Below are 14976 nucleotides of genomic sequence, written 5' to 3' on the forward strand. Positions count from 1 at the left end.
AGATATTGCCCATCTATAAATCTCATCAAAATTTTATAAATAACATATCCAATCAGTTCCTGATTAATAAAATCAAGCCCCTCTTAACATTTTTCTCTTTGAATGTCCTTTTTGACTCGGGAATATTTCTAATAATGGAATTGTGAACATGAGAATCATGTATTTTATGAGACGTTTGCTCATATTTCCTTGCATAACATGAACACATCATTTAACACGTAATTTAAGCCAGAATTGCAATTTTTATTTCTCTCTTGCTTCATAGAAGTGGGCTTTATAGTAATGTGACTGTGAATTTTAAGAAGAGGGACCCGTTCGACTCATTATACAATTCCCTCGTGGCCTCCCCTTGAACATCTCTCTTACTGAAACTTACCCTTTCAGATCTCATCAGTCATAGGTTACTCCCCCTGACAGGTCTGCCATGAGATTGACGCGCACATCTTTAAACACACATACACTGCCTTATTCCTTGTTTTCTCTCTCCCCTGTAAAGCATTCACAGTCAAGGAAACCTGGACACACCACACACACAGCTGTGTCCGTTGGAGTCCTCCACACGCCAGGCCTGTGCAGTTCTGAGAAGCTGAGACGGGACTTAAGGCTCAAAGGACACGAGGAAGACAGCACACATGACCTTCCTCAACCCCTCTTTTCCTCTGACTCAACATCTGGTTTGGTTATCCCTATCCCTGCCGGTGATCCACTCACACACACACACACACACACATACAGGTACCTCAACATAACACACATGCGCGCCACCTCTTGCCCTCCGTCCATTAATCGTATCAGCCACATCGTGCCCTCAGCTTTCGCAGTGATTGGTAAAGTAAACCCAAGACGTGAAAATGATGTATGAGCTGCTCTGCTACGGAAACGACAATCGAGCAGAACCTCAACCTCGGCCGGACTCCGCTGTGCCGCTCTCTCCCCCTTCAGAGGACCCCATTCTTCTCCCAGAAATCCTTTCTCCCAACAGGCAAGACACACCTGTCCGCCTTATATGTCACAACGGTTTACAGGCAGGAGTTTTTCAGCCCTTTATTGGAAGCATCTGAGCCTTGTTAGAAAGAGGACCTGGAGAAGGCAGTTGCTGCCTTATGTGCTTCCAAAACTACATCTTACTGTGTAAATACAGTTCATTTTTGGAAATGTAAGGCCCATTATGATAAACGCTGCACCGCTTTTGTTGCAGAGTAGAAAGAAGTCTTGAGATGATGCATTTTGTCATTAGAATTTTTTTTAGTAGTGCAGTACATCTTGTCATCAGCAATAACACTATTTCTCAGCCTAAACACACCACACGCTGCCGCAACTTTCGCTGTAAAACAATAATCATCTCACTGAACTGTAATTCTGTCCCTTGAACCTCACTAAGAGGCTGTAATAATTAAAAGCAGTAGGCCTACACAATCACTGCATAAAAGCATTTTTTTCTTTTCTTAAATGAAGCAGATGTACCACAGTAATGCATGTTAAATGTGTGTGTGAATAGGCTATAGCCTATGTAAAAAAATCTATGTATTTTTTTCAGTCATTTTTTACAGAATTACGGTAAATTGCCTTTTTTTTTCTCTGAGTCGAGAATTGCGTGCAGACACACAAAACTGATGTCGAAGAAACTGATGGTAGAACAAGACAGGCCTATCTCACATCTCAGTCTTTGCAAGTTACTGAAACCACACATTAAAATACACGTGTGTGCAGTGCAAGATACTGTATGATGTGAAAGATAAATAATTGGCACTAAGGGTCTCTACGATCAACTTAGCTCAAGATGCTTTTGAGAAACGCAGCCCACTTGATTTCGTTCACAAAGCATATTTACCGAAAATGCAGTTGTGAAGCCTGTGAATTCATTTTTAGAATGCCGCTTAGCAAGAATTATTCACTCTAATATATGACTGACAACCGTATTCTGCTGCTGTATGAACGTGGCCATATAGACTTATCAGGCCAAGTTTCTGAACACAAAACAAGCGTAATTGACGTGTAAAAGTGGGCGGTGTTTTTGTTAATGAATTTGTGTTTTTGAAGTTAAAGAGTCAAGAACAAGTCATTTTTTTTAATTGCTGTTCTTTTTTGGTCTGGTTAGGAGGGTTTTGGTTCGTAAAGTTTCAGAAGGTTATGTTTTCATAGGCTACAATTAACTATTTGAAAAGTTTTATGAATTTTATTTTACATTAAAAATTTTATCTCAGATGTTGGGAAATTAAATACTGTATGCAAAATATATAAAACAAACATTCTAAAAGGTATTAATAAATGAGAGGTAAAAATTTATAATAATTATTTTATTATGAGACTGATGGACATTGTATCTCCCACTTTTTTAGTAACACACATAGACCAATCCATATTTTTAGGGAGTCAGAAAGAAAATGATTTCAAGTTAAGATTCTGTGACACAGAGATGATGGCTGTCTTCCCACAGGAATCATCCACTGAGACTTCATGGGGATTCTTTGGATAACATTTTTTTTTTATTGTCATTTACCATAAAAGTCATATCAGTTTAAGTGGAGAGGTTTAAACTCTGGTTTGCTTTTATTCTCTGCTGTGCTGCTCTCTGTTCTGTGCATGCATGTTGAGTCAATGTATCGTAATACATCCCCAGGAATCATAATTACATTAGTTTGAAAAGATGTCAGGGGTGTGTATGTGTGTGTTGTGGGGGGGTGTGGGTGGAGAGGGAGGCTCATCCCATTTTGTGGAAATGCTGAAACTCCAGGAGGTCTGACAGCCAATTAAATAAGCACCAATCCAGCTCCACCCTACCCCCACCCATCCTTCGCTCCAAGACCCCCTGCACCTCCTATTCAACACTCATTCCTCACTCAGAGAGGCAGAAAGAGAGAAAGAAAGCGAGAGTTAGAGACTAAGAGAGTGAGAGACAGAAAGAAAGAGAGATCTCTATTGTCATCACTGTCTGTCAGTCATAGCCATGGGCCTTATAGACCAAAGAGCAGAGAAAGGCCATTGAGTCTTCGGATATGTTTGGTACCTTACAATCCTGTGGGGTGTTTTCAGTGGGGATTCAGCACAGGGCAGACTTCAGCCAAAAAAAAAAAAATTACAACAACAAAATATAACACCTAGAAGCACAGTCATTACCCAGGACACCTGTCAGGATGGAGAAAAGATTTGACCCTAGCAATTTTTTTTTGGTGAAATGATAAGCCTGACAGGAGCGGACGATAGTTTCGGTACGAACAAAGTATATGATAGTCCAAATCAAAATTGTCATGGATAGCCAGAATACGTCTGATCTTATATAAAACAAAAATGTCTAGTACTTCTAAATACAGTATTCTCAGATATATTTTCCGATCAGCAACACTCTTCAACACCAATCTTTCGTGAATATTTTTATTGCTGTCAAAACATTTGTAAAGGGATTAAAAGCAGGGGTCTTAAAAAAACACACAAGGGAATGAGAAACAGAAAAGAAAGCAAGAATGTAACATTGCATGAAATACTCCCCAGATCAATTTCTGATCATCAGTCAATAGTTACTGTATCAATACAGTGAAATAATAAAAGTATGGAATGGACATTCATCATGGCCACTGCATCAGAATCTGCAGTTAGTCTTTTCACATCCTCATTGGTCATTACACGCAGAGCTCACACAACCACAGGAAACTGAATACCAAAGAGAGAAAACACACACACACACACACACACACGAGAGAAAACGCATTGGCAAAGTTATAAAACTGTTTCGGTACTGATACAGTGTAACTTAAAAATAAATAAATAAAACTGGAACATGCAGGAAAAATCCAGGGTCATACAAAACCACATATTATATTTGTGAGGGAAAAAAGTGTAAAAACAGACATGCTTCTTGTTTGACTTATTTCATTACCTAAAGAACATGCTTGAGTAAATTTTATAATGTTTTTAACATCTGTTTGCCATTGTCTGTATTAGCAATTTAATCTGAAATCACGCCCTAATTGTAAAAAAAAAAAAAACGCCTTCAAATGACGTTTGTTTTTATGGCAGGTAGAATTAAGTCACGTTGCTCCAAAAATGTTTAAAATCCATAACTAAAATAATCAAAGGAAAGAAGCTCGTTTCCAGAAAGGATCAGAAAGGTATTTGGATTTACTTTAATAGCTGGTTAAATGAGCACGGCGGCTTTGGACTTGTGTTTAACGGGCTCTCCTGTGTTTTACAGCGCAGGATTGGGTCGACTCATAGCCGCTGAGTTCTAGTGTTCTAAACGTTTAATAATGTTCAGCTAGCGTACCTAAAGCATTGAGTTTAAATTGTAACTTTAAGAGCAAGTTTATCTGTGGAAAAAATAAAGAAAGATGCATTCATATTATAAAAAATAGGCCTTCAACAAAAATCTGGTAGGCCTATTACTGTGCGATGACTGTGGGTGTTATTAATAAAAATAAATATTAAAATATAAATAAATATATAATTATTTACGCATGTGATAGGCTATTATTAATATATAAATTGTAGTAATACTTAGCTAGATTTAGCCTACATGTGGAATATCTTGAAAACTTTCTGAATATAACTAAAAATGATTTAAGGAATTATTTTTTAACAACTTAGAATGTTCCATCCACACGTCACTATTTTCGAACTTTTCAAATAAACATTTGCTTAATGAAATTGTGTTTGACGATTTTCAAGTTTTGACTCTACTTTTATGGCTGCAAGCTCTTTGTCTTCAGTTGGCCTCCAAAATTTCTTATAAATCCATAATGAATTTTAGAAGGCGTTCTGAAGTGATAGTTTAGTTCTCAGACACAAAGGGTATGAGGCTGCCTCAGGGGGGCGAGAGAGTCTCCTGCCTGCGACACTAAAGAGTTTTACATTGAGCTTACGATGATGCACCTTCTGTCTTCATACAGGTCGGTCGGCCCACTGAATGTAGACTATTGGTAACACGGTCAAATAACTTTTACTAATATTAACTAACACAAGATCAGTAAGTCGTGTACATTAAATTTACAATGTTTATTAAAATATGTAAATCAAGGGTTTACGGCATTTGTTCCCTGGATGTAGGCCTATCACAAATTATATGAGCTTTACATATAGCCTACAATAATATTAGCTAATTCTGTTAATTAAAGGTTATTATAAATAGTCACCAATGCTATTCTTAAACCATACGAACAACAGTTTTTCTGTCTTGACTGTGTCAGCTGATCATAATGTTCATAATTCTGGATGGGCCTATAATCGTATTTTAAAAATTTCGTGAACTAGCCTAATCTCTGGCCTTATATTTCCCCGTTTTTTTTTAAAACGGACATAATAAACAAAACTATATATATATATATATATATATATATATATATATATATATATATATATATATATATATATATATATATATATATATATACATAATTGCATTAATATTCATATTGCTTTGCCTTAAGCGTTGGTAAACTATTAGGCTACTCTAAGTTTACATAATAACACATAAAGCTATTATATGACCATATAAAATGTCACACATTAACTCCTCTGCTATGAATGTGTTGGCTATCTTGCGTGTTAACAGTGTACAAGCAAACAAATAAATAAAAATTTACTTATTGGTAGGCTATGCCTAATTGTAAAATGGCCTGAGTCTATGCATAGCTTTCAGATTTTCTTATAAAATCACCTCTTTTGAATTTATTTAAAACATCATTCGATAAGAATATGAAATAACCCCCAATAGCTTTTGTTTATGGTTTAACTTTACACTGTAAATACATATCCCAAATACAGTTGGCAGCGAGATGTATTGTCAGTGAAGTGAAAAGACTGATAACACGAACTATATGAGAGGCCCTTCTGGCCAGCAGCCTGCATAAATTAATGAATGTTTTATACATCAAGTACCCACGTCAATCTGGAAAATCTACAAAACACAGATGTGTCTTTGGTCTTGTAAAAAGAATCGAGGAAAAACTGGTTATTTGGCCTTCATCCTCTACTGGCCGTCGTCGGAGTAAGCCTTTGGGTCATAGGCAGGCTGTTGGTCTGGCGTGAACATTTTTAGAAAGATTGAGTAATTGCAAATCACAATGTTCCATTAACCATAATAGGGCCTTGCCACAAAAATGCGTAAATTGACTGTCTTGATTTATTATAAATTTAGTGTTTTCCGCTAAGAATATACTGCTACTAGCCTAACTCCGTCATCGTATTCATAAAAAAACCCTTCTGCTCAAGTCAGTTTGAATTAACTTCAAAAACTCGTCACTATTCGCTGCGGGGCTCCGTCTATTGTTATAGGCCTACAGAAAGAGAGAAAAAACGAGGAAAATTTAACATTCTTTCTGTGTTTTTGAATTCGTTTTATTGATAAGTAGGTGAACTAGGTAAACTGGTTATGCTGTTTTTATCCTTCACAAGAATGCCAGTTTATCGATAATCTAACGGTTAATCTCAAAATTACAAAACATAAATAGGCTACAAACAAGCAAATACATAAAATATTAGCAATCCCACATACGCAAAAGTCAACATGCCAGCACAAATTCAAAAACATATATATAGCCTAATAGTATAGGTATAAAAAGTATAGCCATGTACAATTAAAAAAAAAAGTGAGTAAAATAAATAAAACAAACGTGGTTAAAAAAAATTGCTTGCATATAGGCTAAATATGTAGAAAAATAGAAAATAGTAGATAAGGTCGTAAAATAAAATAAGGTTGTAGTTTGCTTTAGATTTGGGGCAATATGCTTTATGAGTTATCTGAGGCCTATACGGCAATGCTGAATTGGATTTGCTTTTGTGCATGTTGATAAAAACACACACACACACAAATGTGTTAAATTATGGCGATACAAAACACACAAAAAGCTTTTTAGTTTTAGGCAGTTGGCAACTCTTTATTTATAACGTTATAAAAATCAGACGACAGATCTTAAAGAGAGATTTGTTTAAAGAACACGTAAAAAAACATCGTGTTTCTGTATAGGGATTTTTAATGGACACGCAACAAAATATGACTCAATTTTTAAATTGATAGATAAGTCGAAATAAAATACATTACAGGAAAATTGTATTTACTCGTATTTTTCACACTAATAAACAATACACATCTGATGACAATATTTTGTATCTGAAAACATGCTGTGCAAATGTAAAAAAATAAGTAATTAAAATACAATAAAAAATGCAAATCATGCGCAATATAAAAAAGAAAGCAGAACTTAGGGTAATAAATAACCATTAGTCTTTTTTCGGTTCCTGAATCAGACTCGCAATTGTATGCGTGGATTTAAAATATATAGCACAAGGTGTTTAGCCTATTCGTTATTTCAGAACAATTCGGTTTGTTCATATACAACATGTTTTAATATGCCTATAGACTTTATAGGCTACTAAAGATTACTATGGAAAAAAAATCGTTAGTCTTGCTATAAATTGCGAAGTTTTAAAAAAAGTGTAAGTGTATGAACCAAACAATTCTCCTCTAAGAAATATGTGGATACCCAATGAATTATTCATATATGTCCTTTTGAAAACAGCCTGTAATACTATTTAGGCTAGGCCTATGATGTATTGGCTAAATAAATAAATCGCTATATCCCACCTTAATGGCAATGTGACCTCCGAGACATCCCATGCATATAAAACATCCTTGATGTGAAAACGACGAATTTGTTTAACCACACAAAATCTCTTTCCTTTTTTCCAAATATTGTTGATTATCGCCATTATCTTTACCATTACACTAGCGTACGACTAAAATCCGAAATACAAGTAGGCTAGAAGAAAACAAGCAAGCGCGACTTTCGAAACTCGCGCCAAATTATCCAGTGTCTTGTTAGTCATTATGACGCGCAATGCTGCAAAGCGTGCTGATCTCGTAGTGCTATTTGGAAACATTTACAAATAGTCGACATCCATGACAACATGAGAGCGTTACGCGGAGAAGAACATTCATGCTCGCGGTGCCATTCATTGCCTTTTTAAGGACTACGAAACAGCTCTCGGAGAAGACTGTGAAATAAGCTATCTAACCCTCCCTCTGCTCCAGACGATACAGTCCGCTCTGCAATCTTCCTTACTGTTGTATTCCACAACAACGATCTAGACGTATACAAAAAAAACGTCTTCCGTTGTAGGTGCATCGTCGTCCGTTTCCACAACAGGGTTTGAAGCACCGGAGGCGCGCCATTCTTCTTAACGCAAAATCACAGGCGTCTTTAGGTTGCAGGATTGGAGAGGAGTCGTGCAAGGGGATCTCCCCTCCCCAACCCAGCCACTGAGGTGGATAGGGGGAGGGGAAACCCGCTGGATCTACGGGAGGGAGCCCTTGGCCAGCCGCGCAAAAAGGAATTCCCACCAAACGTAGCCCATATTTAAGGGGGATCCGTAGACTCGATAGACACAAACAACTGGCACGTTAAATGTGCATTCCGGTCGTGCCAGAATTGTATTTAGACCTCATAAAACACAATGTTGGAGAAGTTGTTTTGAAATACAGGGAATAGTATGGGTCGTTTATAGATAACATAACATAATTTGGAAATAAATGGGATCCAGTTATGTCCACAAATAGATCAGGGCAATCATACGGGATATAGAGTGATCCCAATGAGAACCGATTGAAATATAGCAGAATTTAAATTCAGCGCAAGAGCCTATTTTTGTTTAAAAGAAAACTGAGTGTGTTGGAGCTGAACGTGTCCACCTTAAAACATGAGCTCTTTCAATCGCAGAGCTCATGATGGTGGTTAATGCCCTGGTCAGATGTTCTGCTTGGCTACTTTTTTGGAAAGCTAAGACTATTGATTTTCAAAAACAAAAGGGAATCTATGAGGATATCAGAAAAATGCCTTAGAATAATTTAAGTGATGGTGAAGTCATCAACAGATCAGTGCATGGAGATTGCAGTCTATATCGTGATATGCCTATGTGGTCTGTCTGTGTGTGCGTGCTAGCGTTCGTGTGTGAAATTTTCATTTAAATCGGGTTTCTTACTATGTTTTATGTGCACTTATCTATTAAACATTGTAAAGTAGCCTATACGTTGTATAATGTAAAGGCCTGGAGAATTACAGTGTTACCAAAAAAGTCGAGGGGTGGCTATTTGGAAAGTATTGTGAGTTGGGGTTTCGCATTTCAAATGAATTACTCTCGCCTTTCCAACAGTCGCAGTTCACACCTATGTAAACGCACCCCGGAGGGCAACAGATTTATTTGCAAGAGAACTATTTTACCCCTCCTTTTTACCCTCGACTCGGTGATGGATGGACGATCTCTCTTTGTCTAAATGCAAATAGACTTTAACCCTGAATTAATGGATAACTCCGTAGAGGGGTGATTACTCGACTTTCGGGTTGATCTGCCTTTCTCATAGTCCGTCTGTCACCAGCTACATGACAATTGATCATTTGAGCACATTTGGTACACCCCCCTAAATGTGCGGATTACTACCAGTTCAACTGACAGTATTCCTTACACTGGTTTATTAATCAGCTGGACCAGTCTATCTATCTATCTATCTATCTATCTATCTATCTATCTATCTATCTATCTATCTATCTATCTATCTATCTATCTACAGCAGTTCTTTCTTTTTCCAAAGTCATGCTACGTTCATTTATAGATTTATTTTGCTGCTGTTTTTAAGAGAGTTCTGCATGTCAGCATTGAAGTGCAATAAGTAGTCAATGATGTTTGGAATTTTGGAAGCAATCTCCAACGTTAACTCTGATAAACATAACATGGCTGTCATTTACCCCTGAGCTAGCTGCAGACCCCCTGTTGTTGTCTGTAAGGAGCCCCATTTAAAAGCAATAAAGAACACAGCAGCGCGTGCAGAGAGGGGAATGGAGAGGCATTTTGGATTTGATTTGAAGTTTTAGGATCAGACAGTAGATCTGTTTTTGAATGCAGTGGGTTTTTAGAGACTTGTTCTAAAAATGCATAAACCTTATTTGTAAATTATTGTTTGACTTTTATTGGTACAATTTACCAGACCAATTCATGTTGTTAATTTACTAATCCCCTTTCCTCTGTTTGTGTTTTGTATCTTGTAATGTTTTTGATTGCAATGGTTCATACATGCTGAAACTTGTTGCACCAGGGTTGAGCATTTATTGATAGTAGGCTACTGTAACAAATATAAAGGGGAAATGAAAATGTAATCTGAAGATGTGTGTGCATCAATACGCGTGTGTGTGTGTGTGTGTGTGTTCAGTTTTGTCCTGGTCTTCAGCACGACTTGCACATTACCAGGGGTACTAAAATTTTATTTCCAGCTAACATTGTCAGGATACAAAGTGTGTGTGTGATTGAGTGTGTGTGTGTGTGCGCTCAAGAATATGTGTATAACAGCACTATTGCCTTTTGCCAAGGGGGGCGTTTGCTCATGTAGCTTGTAAAACTCAATGTCTGGGCACCCTTTAAGCCTTCCCTATGAAATATCACTCGTGTTCTTGCTGTCCGGTGATAAAAGAGCCAACAGGATTTGGAACTGATCTATACAGAAGAGGCCACCTGTTGCAGAGGATACAACATCAACCATTATCAGTACATAATATTATGCGTCACATGAGACCTAATTTTGTTAATAAGCCATATTCTTCAATGCATGTGAAACTAATTTTGGTGTTAAAGGGATTGTTCACCCAAAAATGAAATTTGTGTCATCATTTACTCACTCTCATGTTGTTCCAAACCTGTATGAGTTTCTTTCTTCTGTTGAAGACAAAAGAAGATATTTTGAAGAATGTTGGTAACCAGAAAGTTGACAGAAGCCATTGACTTCCATAGTAGGAAAAAAATACAGTGGAAGTCAGTGGCTATCATTCTTCAATATATCGTCTTTTGCGTTCAGCAGAAGAAAGAAACTCATACAGGTTTGGAACAACATGAGAGTGAGTAAATGATGACAGACTTTTGTGTGTGAACTATTCCTTAAAAATGATACATAATAAGCAAATATGCACACTTAAAGGGGCAGTTCACCAAAAACATATTTAATTCAGTATAATTAGGCTATTGGTTCACCCTCATGTCGTTCCAAATCTGTATGACCTTTTTTGAAACAACACATCGAGTAAATTATGACAGAATTTTCGTTCTTTTAAACGTTCGCCTTTTTCAACCTTTGTTGCCATTGGCTTGCATTGCTTAGTTTAAATTATATTAAATTTAACATTTAATTTAATATTCAACTATAATATTGATCTGCCTGCATTGACACTATTATACTGAACTGAGCTGGTCGACGACATCGTTGTCTACCCCAGAGCGGCTATATATAAATGAACTAAATTAATAACTTTTTAAAACAAAAATGAAACATCACTGAACTTATTTTAGCTGGTCTGTGACACTATATTTTCTTCTGGAAACAAACTTTTTTAGCATTATTTTCCTGTTATCTCTGTAAATCTGCTTTGAAACAATCTGTATTGTAAAAATCTTTTAGGAAGTGTTTGCAAAATAATTGAATAATTAATGTAATTAGAGGCATGAATGTGATGTAAAAGTCAACAAACAGATCAGGAATTCTAGGCCCACAAACTCATTTCATCCTCCCCTTCACCATTTTGCTTATTTTTTCCTCACTTTCTGCTTCTCACATTCTCTTCCTTAAATCTGTTCCATTTTGTGGCCGATGGAGTCGGTTGTTCATTCTTCTCATAAAATCAGATCAGCAGTAGTCTTGGGACCTTGGTGTGTATCAGAGGGTGAACACAGAGTCGTCTCGTTCTCTCTGAATGTCTCTAAAAAGAAAGCGATGCCCAAGGCCTGGAGATAGAGCCTGATAAAAGGCAGCAGAATGCGAGAAAGAAAGGAACGAGGGACAGTGGGGAGAGGGAGGAAAAGAGATGGTTCATTGTTGGGTGGGCAGTTCCATCACTTGATGACTGTGGCACTCTCCTCAACCCTGCAGCTGGGTTCTGATGCCCTCACAAACTGTCTTTCTTCTTCCCAACAACAACCATGGCTTCAGGGGTCACAGAAGATGCTTGCCCTGCCACGTGATGGCGCTACAGATGTAGTGAGGGAACTTCTTTAACATCCAGGGCAAAAAGCTAATGCGTCAGATACAAAGGGAGGGTCACAATACTGTCCTTGTATTTTTCTCCCAGCTGCTGTATTTAACAGCTGCAATAAAGAGCTTATTTGAAAAACCTGAAAAAAGAAGAAATTGAATGCCTCAGTCTTTTTAAGGGATGTCTCTGTTTGTCGTTCTCTTTAGCACTGAATATTTCTCTTTATTTTCTCATTCATAATACATAATAAAGATCAGGGAATTAACACACCTGATATTACTCATTTTCTAAACGTATGTTGTTTACTGGAGTCATTCAGTGTAATGTTTTGTACTGTAGTTTGTTTTTGAAATATAAAGGTTTGTACATTATATGCCCATTGCAATGTGCTTTTCTCTTGGAGCACTTTTCTGTCACCTATTGGCCACATGCACACTCCATAACTATATATTTCTACTCTGCATTCTAAAAATTTACTCTAGAAAATTCACTGTATTGACAACAACATTAAGCTATAGAATGTCCGCATAGGCATACTGAATCGTTCCGTGCATCCCAGAAACCCCCGGGTCGGGTATTTGACCAAATTGATTCAGTGATGTCACTCTATTTTTGGACCCTGACAGCTTGGGTTACGGTGCAAGGAAATAGTACTTGTCTTTACCCATTAACAAATGTTGATTCTGTTGCTCTCCACTAGTTCCCCACACCAATCCTGTCTAGTTCCCCAAACCAATCCTGTCTGGGGTAGGTCTGCATGTCTTTAAACTGCGCGCGAGAGCGACAGATTATGTCTATCGTTAATATTACTATGATCGTAAACATCTCCACCACTTGTATTTTATGCCTGTGAGAAGTCGAAATGTTGCTATTGTTAACACTAAATGAGTAGGCCTGTCAATCATCGATATGCTGTTTCAGAAGTGACTCCTGAATTCCATTCAAAAACGGGATGATAATTGAAGTGATTCACTTAGGCAATGTAGTCTATACGCGACTCTCACTTCTGTAGCTATGTGGCCTATGAGTTGCTTTCAATGGTTAATTACATGGAAGTTCCTGATCCTTTGTCCATTTAATGCCTTTAGCCTACTATCAAACAATCTAAAATGTTTTTGAAATCAAGGATCTTTTAGAAGTTTTCCATTTATTGGATTGTCAGCAGCTTCATGGAGGAATTTAGAGTCTTATTTTTCTAACATATTACAGCTGTTATCACAGTGGACTAAGCACAGACAGGTTTACTGTGATTTCTCCAGTGGGGATAGAAACACGCCCTTAACATGTAGGACAGATAGGTCTGTCCACAGGCAAACTTGCAGGCCCAAGGAAGAAAAGTATGTCTGTAGATATAGTACTTATAAACAGAAGACTTTTTTTTTTCTTTGGTGCAATTTTTCAAGCTCTTAAAGCCAGGACAGATTTTACTGATTTTCCAAATTCTTTAGCTGGTAGTGATTTTCTTTTTCTTTTCTTGTTTTTAAGTTAGTGACCATATCTACTTTAAATTAAATTTGCCATAAGTCCATGTCCTGTTTTTTTAAAATATTTTGTCATCTCATGATATTTGCCTGTATTTTATTGAATCCACCATTCTGATTAATCTGTTAATCTCATCATCTCAGTGCTGTTCTGGAGGGGCTGAATGATGATTGAAAGGCCATTGAGGATTTCTTCTCCTATGAAAATTACTATATTAAATGACATTTTTAAAATAGATTTATACATTTTGTTTCTCTAATATGCAATTTACAAGAGCAGGGCAAGAAAAGACTTTGTACAGAGGGACTGATTAGATTACATTCCAATTGAAATAAATGGAACGAATCAGTCACATATTTGCATCTCTGACACTTATATTCTGCAGGACTATCTCCATGCACAAATAAGGAGCATGGATCTTAAGTTTAGTTTCACTGTAATTTTAATTAACGCATTCATACAAGAGAAAGGTTAGGAGTTTGTAGTAGTAGGATACCATCATTCATGCTTTCATGAATATGGAGAGGTTTAGCTCCATCACTTTAATCTTCTGTTAGCTGCCCCGAAGCTTGCTTAGTGCAGAAAATAGTGTTAATTATTCCATGCTTCTCTCCTTCAAACACTTTCCATTCACATATGTTTATGCAACAAACAAGGAAGTGCCCAAAACACACAGTCATTAAGAATATTCACCACACAAGCAGATGATGTTTATAATTTCTGCCATTGCAGTCATACCAATGACATTGTTTTTAACGGTACAGCAGGGTAATTTGGGGTTAAGGTTGTGTCCATGAAAAAGTATCTGACTTTTCTTCTTCTCCCTTAATTGATCCCTTTTGAAAATGTATTCTTAAACACATAAACCATGTATACACAGTAAATGCAGATGTGTCGTGGTGTCTGTTCCCCAGCTTAGACTTTTTAAATACACTTAGACACCCTTGACTGCTAATTATAAGTGTGCAGGTGTACAGTATATGCTAGCAGATCTGTCTCTGATTTGTTTGTCATTTGGGGTAGGCCTGCTCATGGAATGTCCATCTCTGATCAATATAATATGACAACTGTAATGAGTAAAACTATTGCATTCAGCACATTTCTGCACTTCCACGAACTCTCATGAGCAAGTTGTAACATCTTTGGGTATTTATAAACATTGGCAATCGGTGAGGGAATTTTTGGGGAGGTTAATAATTAAATCAATATTCATTAAACCAATAAAAGCATCAGGTTTGATTTTTTTTATGCAGTTACAGCTCATATATGTACACTTACTTTTTAAAATAAATATCATTGCAGTACGTTTTACTAGAGAGTACTGTTTTTTTAGTCTTTCAAATTTAATTTTTTTACATTTAATTCAATGCTGCTTGCTGTTTCTTTGTAATTATTTGTGAAGTTTACTAGTAGTTTTTTTGTAAAAATTGTTTCACAGTAACCCCTACAATTGTTTCAGTGTAGATTATATACCCATTGATAATAGTCTGACAGA

The sequence above is a fragment of the Siphateles boraxobius genome, unplaced genomic scaffold, assembly GCF_051911475.1.
Source record: "Siphateles boraxobius isolate OS27281-9 unplaced genomic scaffold, OSU_SipBor_1 46, whole genome shotgun sequence".
NCBI classification, from domain to species: Eukaryota; Metazoa; Chordata; class Actinopteri; order Cypriniformes; family Leuciscidae; genus Siphateles; species Siphateles boraxobius.